We start from the raw sequence: 18172 nt of genomic DNA, 5'->3' as shown, positions 1-18172 counted from the left end.
ATAGTAAAAAATTAAAAGAACACAGTTATAAAATACAAAATTTCTTATAAATTTTAAAATTAAAATTTTAAAAAAGCTCATAAAAAGAATTTAAATCCAATTTATTCTGATGGTTTTCTTTTCTTCTTTTTTTTATCTTATTTTATGACTATTCAATAACATCTAATTTATTGAAATTTATAAAATTATTTAAATATTTTACATATTTCATACTTTATTACTTACAAAATATTATGAAGAAAAAACATATAAGAATATAGATAAAAAACTTATGTTTTTAAATTTTTCTATTATAAATTATAAATTTATATTTAGTTAATATGTAATAATAAAAAGAAATTAAAACAATATTTTATACCATACAAAGTTTTTAATAAATTTTAGAATTAAAATTTAACAAAACTCATTAAAAAATTAAATTTTAATTTATTCTTATTATTTCTATTTTTACACTTTATGTCTATTAAAAAATATACAATTACTGAAATTTTTAAAACAAATATTATATTACATTTTGTAGTTTATTACTCACAAAAAATTATGAAGAAAATTTATAAAAATATTAGGAAAAAATTTATATATTTTTATAATTATTAATATTCTTATATAAGAATTTATAAAAATTATAATTTTATGAAAATTATAAAAATTCATATTTTACACATTTAAATATATTTATAAATTTATATATTTTTAAAAACATTTATACTGATTTATTTTAATTATTTATCTTTCTTTTTTACTTTATGTCTAATAATAACATTCAGAACCTCTCACATGTTCATCTTCTTTTTTATTACCACTTATTTATTTCAATTTATTCTAATTTAATTTTTTTTTACTTTATATTGACCTCTCACATGATCTTTACTATGTTTAAACTGAAAATTTATATTATATGTAACTATTAAAACCATTATAATTAACAATTGATTTTAAAATAATAAATTATACAATGATTTATTATAAATTGTAACTAATATATAAATATAAATGCATTTATAATTACTGCTCAACAAAAATTCAAAATAAAAAAGATATGCTACTTTAAATACATTTTTAAAAAATTGTATGTGTTTTCTAAATGAGTAACGCAATTTTTGTCTATAATAAAACTATTTGCATAGATATTTTTTTAAATTTTTTATACTTTAATTATAATAATTTAGATATCTATATATTTCTTACACTCAATATATTTCTGTATATTTAATTAAAAATGTAACTCTCAAATAACTCTAAAATTATTTTTTATTTTTGTTTCTATGATTAAAAAAATTAAAAAGATGTGTTCAAATTAGAAATATGGATAGATAGTAAACAATAAACATATATTAATTCTAATGATGACAAAATTAAAGTTCTTTATAAAGGTATTATGTATAACTTTTATATTAAATTATATTAATAATAAAATGGTACTCAATTAAATAGCTACAATGTATAACTGTTATATTAAATTATATTATTCATTATTCATGATGATAATTTTTGTTAACCATTCAATATAAATAGGTCTTATCTTCCACCAACCCATATGAAAATGAGATCTACTTTTCATTTTGTATTGATATTTTTTATTACTTTTTCTTAGTTCTCACTTATGTTTTAACTATCTTTATGGTTTATGATGTAGGTTAATGATTTTGAGTTATATTGCCGGCCATTGACTCAACTTAATCTATGTATCAACTATTTAAATATTTTATCAACAGTATTGTGTAATAATTTATTTTAAGAATCAATATAATATTTTATCATCTACTTTTATAATTTCCTCTTCTTTTTATTGTTTATTGGATATAATTATTATAGTTATGTGAATGAAAAGAAGAGGATAAAGAAAACTTCTATTGTTTCTACAATTGCATGCTTGCTACTAGAAAATTGTGAGAAAAATTACATCTCATATGGGTATAATTTTAACAGTAATCTTTAAGAGAAATGTGTATTTGATTTAATTTATTTATTTAATTATTGGAGATCTTCAATAAACAAAAATTATAGTGCGAGAAGAATCTACTTTTCATTGAAACTCTCTCAATTATTTATGCATTATTATTAATGATTTTGGAGATACCATTTGCACTTTTCTTGGAACAGAACTTTGGGTCATCCAAAAGATAAAAGACATCTTATTTAAAAACACTAAAGTTATCCACATCCTCCGTGAAGACAAAGCAAATTGCATATTTCATGGTAAAGCTCGCATACACTAACAACAATCTTTTGATTCACAACTCCCTTTCATTCGGAAGGAATTTATTTGTATGTTAATAGTTTCTTTATCTCTTTTTTAAGCATTATAACAAATAAAATAATTAATTTTTGTTACACATCATTTTAATAATATTGTCTTTTTATCTGAATAATAGGTAAGATTTCTATTTTATTTTATACATCAATTGAATTTTATAAATTATATTATTTTTATTATTATTTTTAATTATTAGTATTGTTATTTTTATTTGTATTAATATGATAATAATTATTAACTATCTTTAAATATCCTTTAAATTTAAATAATTATTTATAAAAAATAAAATTGTAAAATAAATTTTAGTTGTAAGTTATAATTGATTAAGTTTTAAGTTAATAAACTATTTAAGAGTTATGTGATGATACAATATTTGATTTATTATAATATTTAAGTAATATGTATTATGAATAATTGATTTATTTTGTTAAATGGATGAGAAATATGAGGACTAATCTAACTTTTGTATGATAAAGTTATATTTAAGAATCTAAATATCACTATTTAATAAAAAATTTAACATAGCTTGGCTAAAAAACTAATAACTTAAAATAATAAATTTTAGAATCATCAATGTCTATAAAATTGAAAGAAGAAAAACTCTTTAAAGTTTCATTTAAGTTTCATTTTAATTGTTTCATTAATTTAATTATTGAGATGAAAATAATTAATTTATTGAGATGATTATATAATATTTTTCGATTGATTAATGATATACATTGAACCATAATAAATAATAGTTTTCTATACCCCATGAAATAACCAATCCATTAATCAGTCACAACATATTTTTTTCACTATAATAAATAAATAAATAAATCATGAAAATATGAATGAAGTTACTTGATTAACATAGGAACACCGAAGAAAAAATCAATATGGTAAGATATAATATGATTTTGAAAAATTAATTTATTTTAGAGAATATATATTTAAAACTTTTTTTGGACTTAACATTCAATAAAAAATTCTTAGGTTATGTAAATTATAGACTAAATACTAAATTAATAATTGAATTTTACATTGATCTACTCTTATATTTATTATAAATTTAATGATTAATTATAAATAATATATACAAATAATTTTATATAACACTTTTTTATAATATTGTATTATTCACGTAAATATGGCATATCTTTCTAATTCAAAGAAAATAATTGAACTTTTTATGTATAATTTATTAAGATTTCTCATACTGTAAAATTTTATTTTGTATTTAACATAATTTTAAAGCATATTTTATCATATGATTATAATTAACTATATTTAATCAAATATGTTATTTCAAACAAAAAATTAAGGTACAAATTTTAAACAAACCCGTGCAACGCACGGGCCAAAAATCTAGTATATTATAACTGAAGTGCTTCATTACTTTAAAAACGGAGTTTAAAAAGTTAAATTTATATGCACTGTTAGTGTAAAAAATTGTATGCCATCAATGTATGTCAATTAATTTATTTACACTATTTAATGTATATGTCAATTAATTTCTTTAAAAAAACTCTATTTCTTAAATATTAGATTTTAAACTAATATTTTGAGAAAGATTGATAAACTAATAAAATTTTGAGAAATATCAAAATTATAGATATTATTAAAGAATAAAAAATAAATTATTATAGAGATTTTACTAGTAACTTGTGGTGTGATAAGTCAGTTATCAAAATTAATTACACTTTTTCACATATATAAAATAATAAATTTTAATGAATTTTCAAATTTTTTTATATTTACTCAAAATTATCATTTTTAAAATTTATGTAGCCTATCATTGTTTAATATTTAGTTCATATATATAATATTTAAAAATTCTATTAAAAAATTACAAACAAAATTTCAACACCAGCGCATCTCGCGGGTCAAAGTCTAGTGTTTCTAATAGCAAAAGTTAAATATCAAATATTGAATACTTACAAAACTTTGAATAATTTCACACTACTACAAAATATAAATTTTGTAACATACTTTACCATAGTTATAGTGTCTATTGTGGTGAGGTGTAGTTTAATTTTGATTTACATTTCACCTTTCAACCATGGAAAAATGTCTCTCTCAGTGGCACGCTTCAAATGTCAAAGTTCAAGCATACCATTTATTTGATAAAGTAAATTTTGACATTAATCTTCAAACCAAGTTTTTCATTATACTATTTTAATATCTTCAAACCAAGTTTTTCATTATACTATTTTAATATCTTCAAACCATATACCTTCTGAGACAGTGATACAACAACACAACAAGAATGGAAGATGAAGTATGGAGGCTGAATGAGTTAAGTTTAGTGAAAAGGCGAACAAATGTTTCGAGCCTTTATAGAGAAAATTCTATATAACTTTTCCTCATAGTTGATAAAAGTAAATATGGTAAAATGTTTTAAGATATCACCATAGTTGTTAATAGCGATTGTGGTGAAATATTTTCCTTTTAAATTAAAACATAACAAGTTGAAGTTTATTTCTCTCATAACAAAACATCGCCATAACGAAAACCCTTCAAAATATAATAGCTCTCTAATAAAAACTCATTTTCACTAATCTCATATCTTCATTAATCTCTATCATATCTAGGATGAATCAAGGAAATGAAATCTAAAACTCATAATAAGGGATCACGAAACTCATTTCTTTAACTCTTCTTCTTCACCTTTACGATACATGATATATTTCACCACTATTCATGTTACATTAATGTTATTGTTGTTGTTGTTGTTGTTGTTGTTTTTGAGACCCAAAACCGTAGAGTTTTAATGATGCATGTCGTTGTATTTTTGTGTTGTTGTTGTAACTAAGCAAAGTGTTTAATATTATATGTTGTTGTGATTGAGAGTGAGATTGAAATTGTTTTTGTTTTCTTGAGAATGTTATATGTTGTTGTATTTGTTGTGACTTAATAATGTTTGTTTTTAAAAATATGACTTAGTAAATTTTTTATACTTAGCAAAGTTTAAATTCGAGATGCATGATTTTACAAGAATTTGATATAAATTTCAGAATGTATTATGGATCGTAGTTGGATAAAAGTTAATAGATTAAGTCTAGAGTATGAAAAAATAGTGCTTAAATTTTTTGAATTCGCAGAAAAAAAACTTCCTGACAATAATAGAATTTTTTATTGTCCTTGTGTTATATGCGAGAATATAAAAAATGATGACGATGATGATGCATGCAAGAAGAGTCCTCCAACAAAAGTGTTATGCACTACTACGAAATACATATCTTACCACAATAGGGAGAAATATTTTACTATAGATGGTGGTTGTATGTGCCAACTTTACCACCACGGGCTACTAGCCGTGGTAAAAACTAATTAGCGCGTAACATACCACTTAGGTTGCTTAAAACAACCGTAGTAAAAGGTTGAGGTCAGAGGTTCGATAGCCAACGTCTATTTTTTTTTGCAGATTTCAATGCATTTCCCCACGGTTAGAGTCCAGCCGTAGTGAAAGACTTAGCACATAATATTTCACCACGGTCCTTGATTCCAATTGTGGTGATATGTTTACTCGAGTTTATTATAACTTATGTGAAATGCTTATTTTACCAATTGCTCACTAAATATATAACATTTTAATTTGATTTAGAAATCAGTGATATGACAAATTAAGTTAAATTAGAAGAACAAGTTACACTTATTAATGTTGTACAAACTTTATACAATACATTATCAACATTTTTCTCTTAAACAATTAGAACTTATTTCAATGTTTCTAATTCTTCAACAACCTCTTCCTCTACCTCTAGTTTATTTTGCAAAGTATTGTTTACTTTGCAGACAAAATTAAAGGTGAAGGAAGAGGTAGTTGAAACATTGAACCAAGTTCTAATCGTTAAAGAGCAAAATACGAATAATGGTTTGTAGAAAGCTCATAAAACATTGACAAGTGTAAGTTGTTTTCTAATATAACTTAATATCTCATATTATAATTTTCTAATTCAATTTAAAATGTTATATATTCGATAAGGGGTTGGAAAAACACTCAAACCACATATGATACAATTTAAAAGGTATATCATTAAACAAACCTTAAAAACAACATAAAACATATATCAACAAAAACAAAATCATCAATAACATACAAATTTTATCAACAATAACATACCTTAAAAATAGCATACAATTTTTATCAACAAAAACAAAATCATCAATAACATACAACTTTTATAAACAACAACGTATAATTTTTATTAACAAAAACAAAATCATCAACAACATACAACATATATCATTAAAAATATACCTTAACTACAACATACAACATATATCAACAAAATCATACATTAACAATAACATATAACATATATTAACAAAAATAAAATCATCAACAACATACAACTTTCGCTTAAATATTTGTTCTGTTCTGAAAGAGCAAACTTTCTCTTAAAAATTTGTTATAATTTTCACCATGGTTGATAAAAATAGCAATGATTTAATGTGGGTACATTTTACGACGATTACTATTTTAGACAATGGTAAAAGTATTTTAATTTTAACATAAATATTAAGATTATAAGCGACATACCCATTTTGTAACTAAATATTGATTTTTTTTTACCCATTTAAATCAAGGCAATATATACACCATCGAGTATTTGAATTTTTTTTTGAAAAAATTAGTATTTAGTCTTAGAATTGACTGATTTGAAAAAATAAATCACACTGGCTAATTGTGAAAGCCTTATTTTTTTTTTTTTAAATAAAAGGTTATCTCATATCAAAGAAAACAGTACAAAAGAAGAGGGGGGACCAAACCAAAACCCTCTCAATGAGATAAGAACCTAAAGAAAGGCAAACCTAGCCTATTCTTCACAAAATCTGCCCTCAAAAAATTTGGGATACTACTATAGATAGTGTAAGCAGTAACCGTTAATCCTATGTTTGCAAGAGAATCCGCACAAGAATTACCTTCTCTGAAAATGTGAGAGGCAACAAAGGACATCCTACCAATAATATTAACACAATTTAACCATCTAGTACGAACTTGCCAAGGAACCAGAAGAGGCTTGGAGATAGCCCGAATAACCGCTAACGAGTCCGATTCTAACCAAACTTTCCTCCAACCCTTCTCATGGGCGAACTCTATAGCTAACATAGCACCAGAGAGTTCGGCAATGAGAGAATTTGTGAAACCAAGGAAGTTTGCGAAAGCACCGAGAAATCTACCATCGTAATCTCTAGCAATGCCACCACATGCCGAGGGACCCGGATTGCCAAGGGAAGCACCGTCACAGTTGATTTTAATCCAACCCCACGGAGGGGGTTTCCAAATTACTTCCACGATTTTTGGTGCAGTAGGAGGCTGGATAATAACTCGAAAATTTTTCAAAATCACAAAATCCTGCAAATTAGAGAAAGACTGTGTACGGAAGTTGTTACCAACCAAACCACACGCCGAAGCAATACCCGCAATAGAAGAAGCCGGAGTAACCCGAGAATCTTTGAACCTGACAGTGTTACGAGCAAACCAAATAGCATTGATCAAGAAAATAACCGCAGCTTTATAGACAAGCATACACTGAGAGTTCCATGACTTACTAGTTCCACTCCAAACATCCTCCCAGTTAGAAATTCTAAAATTAAGCTTCATTGCATCAGACAACCAGCCCCACAAAACAGCCGCAAACTCGCATTCAAAGAAGAGATGAGGGGCATTTTCCGCTGCCTTAGCACACAGACTACACATCGAAGGAATGGCGAAATTCCTCCTAGCCAATTGGTCATCCGTGGCCAGCTTGTTCCGCAGAAGACGCCAGATCAGGAAAGATTTAGACGGAGGAATTTGCTTAGCCCAGATCCAGCTCCACCAATCAGAGCAAACCCCAGCCGATCGTTTAAAATCAAACGCCTTTTTCAACGAGAGATCTCCAGAAACGGCACTATTCCAGACTCTTTTATCCGGTCTGATATCTATAGGAAGATGGCAATTCAGAATTCTGACTTGAATCGCCTCCGGGATGTCGCTGTTGAGAAGATTCCAATTTCCGTTAAGAATAAAGCTGCTGACAGTTAAATCAGCAGGCAGCGGCTGAATATCCATCGACAAATTCAACGGCTCCCCACACCAGGAGTCGAACCAAAAACTAACAGCGGAACCATCACCAATTAACCAAGAAGAATTATCAAGAATTACCGGAATCTGCGCTTTAATGCTTGACCAAAGCGAGGAATAAATGTGATGCTTGATGCTCTTGTTATTGCGCAGGCAGCGACCTCTCGCCAAAACAGCCCAAGAGTCCTCCGAGATAAGAAAGTCCCAAGCCAACATCAAGTTGGTTGCCTCATTAAGCTCAATCAAAGATCTAATCCCTAAGCCGCCTTCTGTATACGGTTTACAGATACTTTTCCACGCCACAGTAACCGTTTTACATTTAGAAACGTCCCCACTCCAAATAAAATTGCGAGAGGCTTTTTCTACTCTCCGTAACAGCGAAACCGGCCAAGCATAGACAGCCATGGAATGCATAATCATACTCTGAATAGAGGATTTAACCAGCTCCACTCTTCCAGCAAAAGAGAGAAGAGATCCTTTCCACGACGCAAATTTAAGAATAATTCTATCCGCAATAGCCAACAGCGACGAAGCCCGAGGTTTACCCTTGAAAATCGGCACACCGAGGTAAACCAGATGAGACAAACCCACCTTAGAGATATAGCAAAACTCGGCATAATCTATTTTACCATAAAAATAATTAACATTTAATAAAATTCAAATTTGAGAATTCGAATGGAAAAGACTATGAAGCCCTAAATAATTTTTAAGTATTTGAAATTTCAAATGCTAAAATTTTAAAAGAAGAAAAAAATTAACGCAAAAATCTTATTCTTGTACAAAAATATATGATTTTAATGTGACCGTCATAATTGGGGACCAAGTTGATATTACTATACTAGGGGGAAAAGAATGGTTGATACTCTAAAATGCATATGTCATTGTTGATTTGGGTCCTAGAGACGTACCACCTATGAAGGACTTATGGCCTAATAATATTGGACTATTTTGGCATCTAAGTTTGACCGAAAGGATGTTCAACTCATGTTTTAATCCAACATATCCAACATGAAAGAGTTATCTTAATATTCTCACCATAAAAAACTCATTAGGACGATTTATACATTTATTAAATTATAAATTCAATGACAATTTTTTTTGTCAAAGTATGCGACTAAGAATTTATCTCTTAAATATGAATAAGTTAGATGTCATGTGTTTGAACCCGCACCTCTGTATTTGATAACTCGGTATAGCTACTAATTGAATTTACTTAACGAGGAATGCTAGAAACATTCTCTTTTTAACACTCTCTCTATCACTCACTTTTTATTGGTTGAAACACAAGTGCGCACTACCACTTTATGTGGGATCAATTTCTAAAGTGATGGACTCACGTGTGTTTTATTCAATAAAAGAGTGAATGTTGGAGAGAGTGTTAAAAAGAGAACATTTCTAGCACTCGTCACTAAATCAAATAGAGAAACTTATCTTAAAAGTTAAAGCTTAAGAATTTTTTTCGTCTTTTCATGTTTTTAACATATTATAACCTTTTTTGAACTAGAAACTTCCCACGTGTCTAGAAAGAAGGCAAATCCTCTCCCTCCAAACTTATCATGATCTCTCCTTTCCCAATTAGGGTTTTGGTGGCGGTGCCCTCCCCCGGTCTATTCAGGTTTTCTCTCCACCTGGTGGTTCTCTCATTTCATTTGAAAGCTTCCTGTAGCGTCTCTCCTTTCTTGTTTTGTTGGTTAGTGGTTCTTTATGGTGAAGAAAATTGGAGGCATAATAGGAGTATTCGAAGAAATGGATCAGAAAGAAGCACATAGGAATGGGTGTTTCCTTCGGATTAAGGTTACGATGGATCTAAAACAAACCTTGAAAAGGGATACAATGGTTAAGTATAAAGAAAATTCGCTCTGAGTTCATTTCAAGTATGAGCAGTTGCCCATATTTTTCTTTATTTGTGGGAGAGTTGGCCATCATATGAATGACTGTGAAGCTTTGGGAGATCCGAGAGAGGAAGGTTTAGAAGATACCGAAAAACAAGATCTCTCTTTTGGGCTTTGGTTCAGAGCCTCACTTTTACCCAGAGTCGTGGTGAAACAAAAAAGGAAGAAGTGAAGCTCTAGAACTTGTAGCAGGAACATTTTCAATATATCCCTGAGCCAAAGTAAATGCGCTTCAAAAAGGGAAAGAGAAAGAAGGGGGAGATGAAGTGGGAAAAAAACCAAATGAGAAGCAAATGGCTCTTGGAGGGGATGGTAAAGGTGATAAGGAGGTATGTAATCAAGCCAGTGTATAGGAAATTGAATCAGTGGTTGAGTCCCTATGGACAATGGTTTCATCAAAAGCAAGGATAAGTAATGAAGAGAATCAACATGAACGTGGTAAAAGGAGGAAGTGGGCAACGAGGAAAAACTGTAAAACATGTGGTTCAGGATCAAATAAAGGTCAAAGAATGTGAGTTTGGGAAGAGGTAACTTATTCATGTCATGATAGTAGATGGGACTCTCGAAGGCTATGGAGAGATGAAGAGGAAACAAAGTGTGGTAGGTAAAAATATGTTAATGAATAGACTAGAGGTGGTGTTGGGGGACCAACACTACCTATCCCAATGAAAATTTTAAGTTGGAACTACAGGGGTTTGGGGAGTCCCTGTGCAGTTCGAGCCTTATTGAGGCTCATTCGTTTGGAATATCACACCCTCATGTTTCTCATGGAAATACGATTGAAAAGTGACGAGTTGCAGTTCCTCAATATTAAGAGTGGCTTCGAGTGCTGTCTTTCGGTGGATTGTAACGTGAGTGGTAAGGATAGAGGTGGAGGTATGATTCTTTTATGGAGGGAGTTTCTTAAACTTTCTATTTCTTCTTATTCCCTGTATTATATTAGTGGTCCTATGGTTGATGATTTTGATGATCAACCTTGATTTTTCAATGGCATTTATGGTTTCCTAGAAGAACACAACAAGCACAAGACCTGCACTACAACATTTGTTGTTTCTGGCAACACTTTTTTATGGAACGTGTGTAAATTGTTGCCTAAAAAAAGATTAGGCAACATTTTTTATATGTTGCCAAGACCATTATCGCTACACCTCATAAATGTTCCCTAAAATACTTCTGGGAACGATTTTCAAATGTTCCTATAATTTATCGTTGACAATAATTGATAAATGTCCCCTTAAATACTTATGGGAACACTTTTAGATTGTTGCATCATTTTTAACAAAAGATTACATTTTTTAAATGTTGCAATAAAATATTTTTTAAAAAAAATTAGATGGAAATATTATAAAATTTATTAAGTTTAATAATAAAAAAATATATATTTTATAAATTTAAATTATTTAAAAAAACATTTAACAAATAAAAAAATCAACTAGACCACGCAAGTCTAAAGCTCTGCTCACACATAAATGAAATTAAGAAAAAAAACCTTGAAACTTAATGAACAATAAAACATTATTTTTAAGAAATAACATTGCCATTATTTTTTTTTAATAAGAAATTTGTATCTAGCGGGTTTCGAACCTGAGACCTTGAGAGGAGCACACTCTCAAGATCCAAGCGTTTCACCGCTAGATCACACACACGGACACCATTGCCATTATTAAAAAGTGGAATAAAATCTAAACAACACAATTAAAAAAAAAACGAAGGCAAATAAAAGAAAAAAACAATCCATATTTCATAGATAGTCTTGAATTTTATTCTAATTTATTATTGTAACAACTAAATCTCTAAACATCATATTATAAATGGGACACCTAACATAAAATGTATAAATTTTAAATTTAAAAACAATTAAAAATTAAAAAATTAAATATGATGACATTATTGTTGTTAGTAATAAAATATTAGAAAATCTCTAAACATCGTATCGTATTATAAATGGGACACCTGAGCATAAAATGTATAAATTTTAAATTTAAAAACAATAAAAAATTAAAGAATTAAATATGATGACATTGATTGTTGTTAGTAATAAAATATTAGAAAATAAATTGGATAAGTTTTGCTCTTAAAAAAAAGAAATGGGCCAAATGTTTAATAGACTCGTACACATTAATAGTAGATGAATCGGGTCATCTATTTCTAAACTAATCTAAAACCTAAATGCAGAGGAAGGAAAAAAACATTGAGAGAACGCAAACCCAAGAGAAGCAGATGGAGGCGCGGCGGGTTGAAGTTTTGTGAGTAAGGAGGAGAAAGAGGAAGCGCAGCGGTGAGCGGTTGATGATTGTAGGACGACAACGGCTGAAGTGTTCGACTGAACGGGAAATTGCAGGGGGTTTTGTACGACCGCGAGGGTTTCTATGTTGCGGCTTGATGGTGTGACCATGGTTACCGGATCTCCTACCAACGAGGTTTGTGAAGCACGTGCCCCCATCGTTGACTTGCAACCGGTTTCGTTAAAATGAATAAGCTTTCTTTTTCTCTTATTCTACCTTTTACAATTTTATGTTTTTAGTGAAGTTGATTTTCTCAAGCTGATGAATGTTGTTTTTTCATTGATAAGCAAAAAATGGTTCTTACTTATTTGTCTCTCTGGTTGTTATTAGTAAGTAACGTTTCTAGATTGAACTCATAGAACAAGATGGAATATATCACTGATTGTTTGTCTATATTTCTACCTTTCCTTCTTTTTTACTCAATGTTAATTTCAAAATTAATACATGGCTGGATGCTTTGTAATGTGCTTAGCTACATTTTGTGATGTAATCATAACACAATATTGCAGTTAATAAATGTCATCATTACCTAAATAGTATTACAATTTAGGAAGTATAGAATGTTAACAGAGAAGTATTGCTTCACTCCCAGTTGAATATTTTCAGCACAATTTTTTTATTGATTCTAACTAGTACTTTTGAAGTTGCAGTTACTCACAAACATTATCTGAAACCATTAATATTTCATTTGTTAGATGGAACAAGCCAGATCAATCCGGCATTACCAACAAAAGGTAGCTCTTGTTATCTATCTTTAACAATTTCATTTGATCAATTATATAATTTACCTTGGAACTTAAAAAAATTCAATCTATGTATAGATGCATGCTTCTGATTGCTTGATACATTATATTTATAGGAATTGAACCTTATGTGACATTGTCATTTGGCATGACCCTGCCTCAAACACTAAAAAAGGCATTGAAGCAGCTCATAGAGCTCAAGATTTTCAGCTAGGCTGGTAAGTCATTAACATAGTACATCTTAGATTGAAAATTTTAAATCAATCAGACTGTTAAACATCTTAATGATAGGTTTCTTGATCCTTTGATGTTTGGAGATTATCCAAGTTCAACAAGAAGCAAAGTAGGAAACAGGCTGCCAAAGAATGGAACTGAATTGCTTGAAGTTATGGTTGATGGAAATCTGGAAGAAAAATTGTTTGAAAATCATAAAGGATGGGGAGCTCTCTACTTCTTATGCAGAGAGACTTCTTTTTATTTGGGATGTAATGTAAATTGTACTTTTGTTGGTTTTTAATGAGATTTTTGGTTCAATTAATAGGTAAATAAAATGAAAATTCTATTCAGTTCTTTTTAAAATAAAGTAACAATAATATTAGTGTACAAAATTAAACACTTAGATTTTTCTAATTGTATGGAGAAAATTATTGGATTGTAAACGTGAAAATTTTATATTATGTGTATTTGAGTTAATATTTGAAAATTTTATCCTTACATCTTTCTAGGTACATGCAATTTATTTTTGGTGTAATTTTTGTTTTAGTTGTTTATTTTATACATTTATGTTTTCTCATTATTTCTATTTTACTTTATATGACAACATTTGAAAACCGTCCCCATAGAATACTCTTACTCTTCCACTTTTAGGGAACGTTTTGAAGTCGTTGCAACTTATAGCAACATTTTAAAATCGTTGCCTTAGATGACTCGGAAAAACGTCCCCTTTTTCTATAGTTCAGGGAACGTTTTAGAAAAGTGTAGCCAAAAAGCGATAAAAAACGTCCCCTATTCTCTTAGGCAACGCTCGCATAGAAGACAGTTGAAAAACGTCCCCTATTCTTTTAGGCAACATTTTTCAAAGTTCTAGCAACACTTTCGAGTTGTTGCTAAAGAGGATAAATGTTGTAGTGCTGGGATTTGGTGAAGGATCTGGTTGAACAAGGTGGTGACAGAGTCTCGTGTGTTGGTGACTTTAATGATGTGCTAGCTAAAGGGGAAAAGTGTGGTGGTAACAATATGACTGCTGGGCAAATGTCTTGGGGTAGACAGGTTATAGATCTTTGTGGGATTTCTGATTTAGGCTTCAAAGGGTATCCCTTTACATGGTCTAATGGGCATTAGGGTGAGGCTAATATCCAATATAGTATTGATATAGGGCTGGCCTCTGAGGGGTTTATCAACATGTTTGCTCTGGTCAAAGTTCTTCCCTTAAGGCGTTTCAGGATTGATCATGCAGTCTTGATAGTTGAATTAGAGGCTACGGAAGGTGAGATGAGGATTAAGAGAGTTCACGTGTTTAAATTTGAGGAGGTGTGGACTAAAGAACCAAGGTGTGATACTGTTATTCAACAATTGTGGAATGGAGGGCAGATTCACGGACACCTTGAAATCAAAGCTATGCAGAGCTTGAATGTGGAGTTTAAGGATCTCAGATTGAGTTTGGTTGGAAAGGAGATCAAAAGGCTAGAGAAGTTACTGGAAAATGAGTCGTGTTGGTCAACTAGTAAGGAGAAACTGGAGGCTTATAAGGCTCTTGAAAGGCAAAGGAGTACTCTTCTTCAAGTGAAGGAAACTATGTGGTGTCAAAGGAGTAGGGTAGTTTGGCTCAAATAAGGTGATCACAATACCAAGTTTTTCCATGGAAAAGCCTGCCAAAGGAGGAGTACCAATTCGATTAAGAAGCTTAAGGATGATTTGGGTTGTTGGTGGAAAGGTGACTCCCATTATGAAAGGATTCTTGTAAACTATTTTTCTGATATTTTCACCACTTCCTCCCCAACCAATATCCCCGAGGTTTGCTCTATTGTTAAGGGTAAGCTTAGCTCGAATCTGAGAAGCTGGGGGGAGTCTGAGTTCACTGCTTTTGATGTCAAAGAAGCCATTTCCCAAATGCATCCCCTTAAAGTCTTGGGCCCTGATGGGATTCCTGTGTTGTTCTATCAGAAGTATTGGCATGTTGTTGGTCCTGATATCAATGTGTTGGCATTGTATGTTCTTAAAAATGGTAAAGATCCAAGCTCTATCAATAATAACTTCATCACGCTCATTCCCAAGTTCAAGAACCTGTCTACTCCAAAATACTTTTGCCCATTAGTCTATGTGATATGGTTATGAAGATTGTAACCAAGACTATTGTGAACAGATTAAAAGGGACCCTTCTTGATATGATTGATGATGAGGAGAACACGTTTGTTCAAAGGAGATTGATCACCGATAATGCCCTCATTGCGATGGAATGCTTCCATTGGATGAAGAAGAACAAGAAGGGGACGAAGGGTGTTATGGAATTTAATATGGATATATCCAAGGCCTATAATAGGCTGGAGTGGGAGTTCATCATCGATGCATCACTTCAATGGGGTTCCCCGTAGGGATGGTTCCTTTGATTCACCGTTGCATTTCAATTGTGTCCTACCAAATTTGATAAATGGGTAGCCCAGTAGATCCTTTATTCCAGAAAGGGGCTCTGCCAAAGGGATCCTCTTTCTCCCTATCTTTTCATTATCTGTTCTGATGATTTTCAGGTCTTTTGAAGAGTGCTTGCAAGGAAAAAATTCTCCATGGTATCCAAGTTGCAAGAAAGGCCCCTATTATTTTCCACCTATTATTTGCGGACGACAGTTTTCTTTTCACTCATGCTAGTACTGCTGAAGTTGATGGTGTTATGAGTATCCTTAGTCAATATCAAGAGTCTTCAGGCTTGATGGTTAATCTTGAGAAGTCAGAGGTGTCCTTTAGTTAAAATGTGCATGATGATATTAAAGATTTATAATTCGTAATAGGATGAAGGTAAAGACTGGGACGCGAAACTCTAAGCACCTGGGTTTACCTGTGGTTTTTGGCAGGTTTAAAAAGGAGATTTTCAACATGGTGATTGAGAGAGTTTGGAAGAAAATCAAGGTGTGGAAGGAGAAATTTTTGTCTAGATATGTGAAAGAGGTCCTCGTCAAAGCTATTTCTTAAGTAATTTCGAATTATATTATGAGTTACTATAGGCTCCTTGTTGGTGTGTGCGATGAGATTGAAGGTTTGTTGGCAAAATTTTGGTGGGGCCCAAAAAACGGGGAGCAAAAAATTCACTCGATTTGTTAGGTTAAGATGGTGAACTCAAAAGGTATTAGAGGTATGGGCTTTAGAGGTATTGGTAACTTAAACACTAGTCTCCTAGGGAAACATTTTTGGAGGTTGATGGATGAAGACATTTCCCTTTGTTCAAAGGTTTTTAAGAGTCGTTATTACCCGAACTTTTCTATTGAAGAAGCTCCTATTGGTTTCAATCCAAGCTACGCTTGGAGAAGTATTTTGAGTTCCAAGGAGTGCGAGTCTAAAGGGTCTAGATGGAGGATTGGCATGAGTACTAAGGTTTAAAGGGTAGAAAAATACAAGAAATTGGGGGTTTGAATCGGGGTTTTCCAAAAATAAAACATTAAACAAATTGGTTATACTGGTTCGCTTATGAACAAAGCTACTTCAATCCACCCGCCAAGGTGATTTCGTCTCTCTCAATTGAGATCTTAATCTACTAATCAAATCTGGTTACACAAATACAAAGACTACTTACTGTCTACGTCTTCTTTAGATCAAACCACAACTTGGTTTCTCATGGAATTTCGATACTAAACAATTCTACAATGTGTGTTTACAATTTCTTCTAAAAGCTTTACCACAACTAAGATATTACACAAATTTTAACACATAAAGAAAGAGATAAGTTGATCTATGAAAATGTTTTAGAGCACTCTTTATTCGTATGCGTAGGATCATAAACTGATTCTTCTTCATAGTTCCTTTATATAGAAGTTTAATTCAAAGATCCATTGGGAGATACATTAGCTGGTTTTGGAAGGATGATGACTTGAGATTAATTTCCTTTCCAAAAATATTGATATGCAGTCTGAGTCACAATGTTTTCAAACGTTCCTTTCTTGATCTTGTAATAATTATATTTAATTTGATATTGGATCTTCAAATCATCAGAGTAACTTGTACGTTGAGTGAAAAGCTTCAGAACTTTAATTCATGATCACGTTCTTTGATTCATTATTCTTTTAGAACTACCTTATCAGAGTATTTCTGGCAGCTGTTCATTGGTGCTTCAGAAGTTAAGTACCCAACATTAGGACTTCTTATAGCTTGTTTACTTTATGTTTTTCTTCTGAGCTTCTCATTTGTATGTTCTTTTCAAAACTTCACTTCTGACTGCCAGCATTATTATCTTCTCAATTTACTTCAGAACTTCTAACATATCTCTTTACATTCAATCAAATGATGTACATAATTGTTTTTCACAATTACTATGTATTTTTTTATCATCGAAACTATGAATTAGATGTAGGAAAAAAACTATGCTCTAACAATCTCTCCCTTTTTGATGATGACAAAACTTACATATTTTGATGAACAATTTTGTAATTTAGAAGATATTAGCCCAACAAGTTTTAAAATAAACAATAATGTCAAAGTCTCCCCCTGAGTTAGATACTCATTTAAAAGTAGTTTTAGGTTTGAAAGAATAACTTCCCTGAAAAATGTGATAGTCTTACTCATCAGAGTTTTAGAATTTTTGATCAAAGCGTAATTGTGATCATTGATCAGAGCATAAGCATGTTCTTTTCCTGTAAACTTTTTAGAATAATTAGGTGTTATATGTGATCATGTTTAAGACTGAGTTCAGAAGTGTTATATCAAAATATTTTTACTTCTCCTCCCTTTTGTCATAAATA

At 30.6% G+C, this 18172-nt stretch overlaps 1 long non-coding RNA gene across 2 annotated transcripts; it reads left to right on the top strand.

The window, feature by feature from the left end:
* Positions 1–12320: 12320 nt before the first annotated feature.
* Positions 12321–13795, top strand: LOC131628312 (uncharacterized). 2 transcript variants are annotated; one of them, XR_009291742.1, is made up of 4 exons: positions 12321–12621; positions 13137–13220; positions 13346–13447; positions 13521–13795. It is a non-coding gene; the product is annotated as an uncharacterized LOC131628312 (long non-coding RNA). The 2 variants fall into 2 exon arrangements; XR_009291741.1 differs by having other exon boundaries at positions 12323–13220.
* Positions 13796–18172: the final 4377 nt, after the last annotated feature.

Source organism: Vicia villosa, unplaced genomic scaffold (assembly GCF_029867415.1).
Source record: "Vicia villosa cultivar HV-30 ecotype Madison, WI unplaced genomic scaffold, Vvil1.0 ctg.000442F_1_1_1, whole genome shotgun sequence".
In the NCBI taxonomy this organism is placed as follows: Eukaryota; Viridiplantae; Streptophyta; class Magnoliopsida; order Fabales; family Fabaceae; genus Vicia; species Vicia villosa.
Note: the sequence above shows the minus strand (reverse complement) of the source record. Positions and strands in the feature narration are given on the sequence as shown.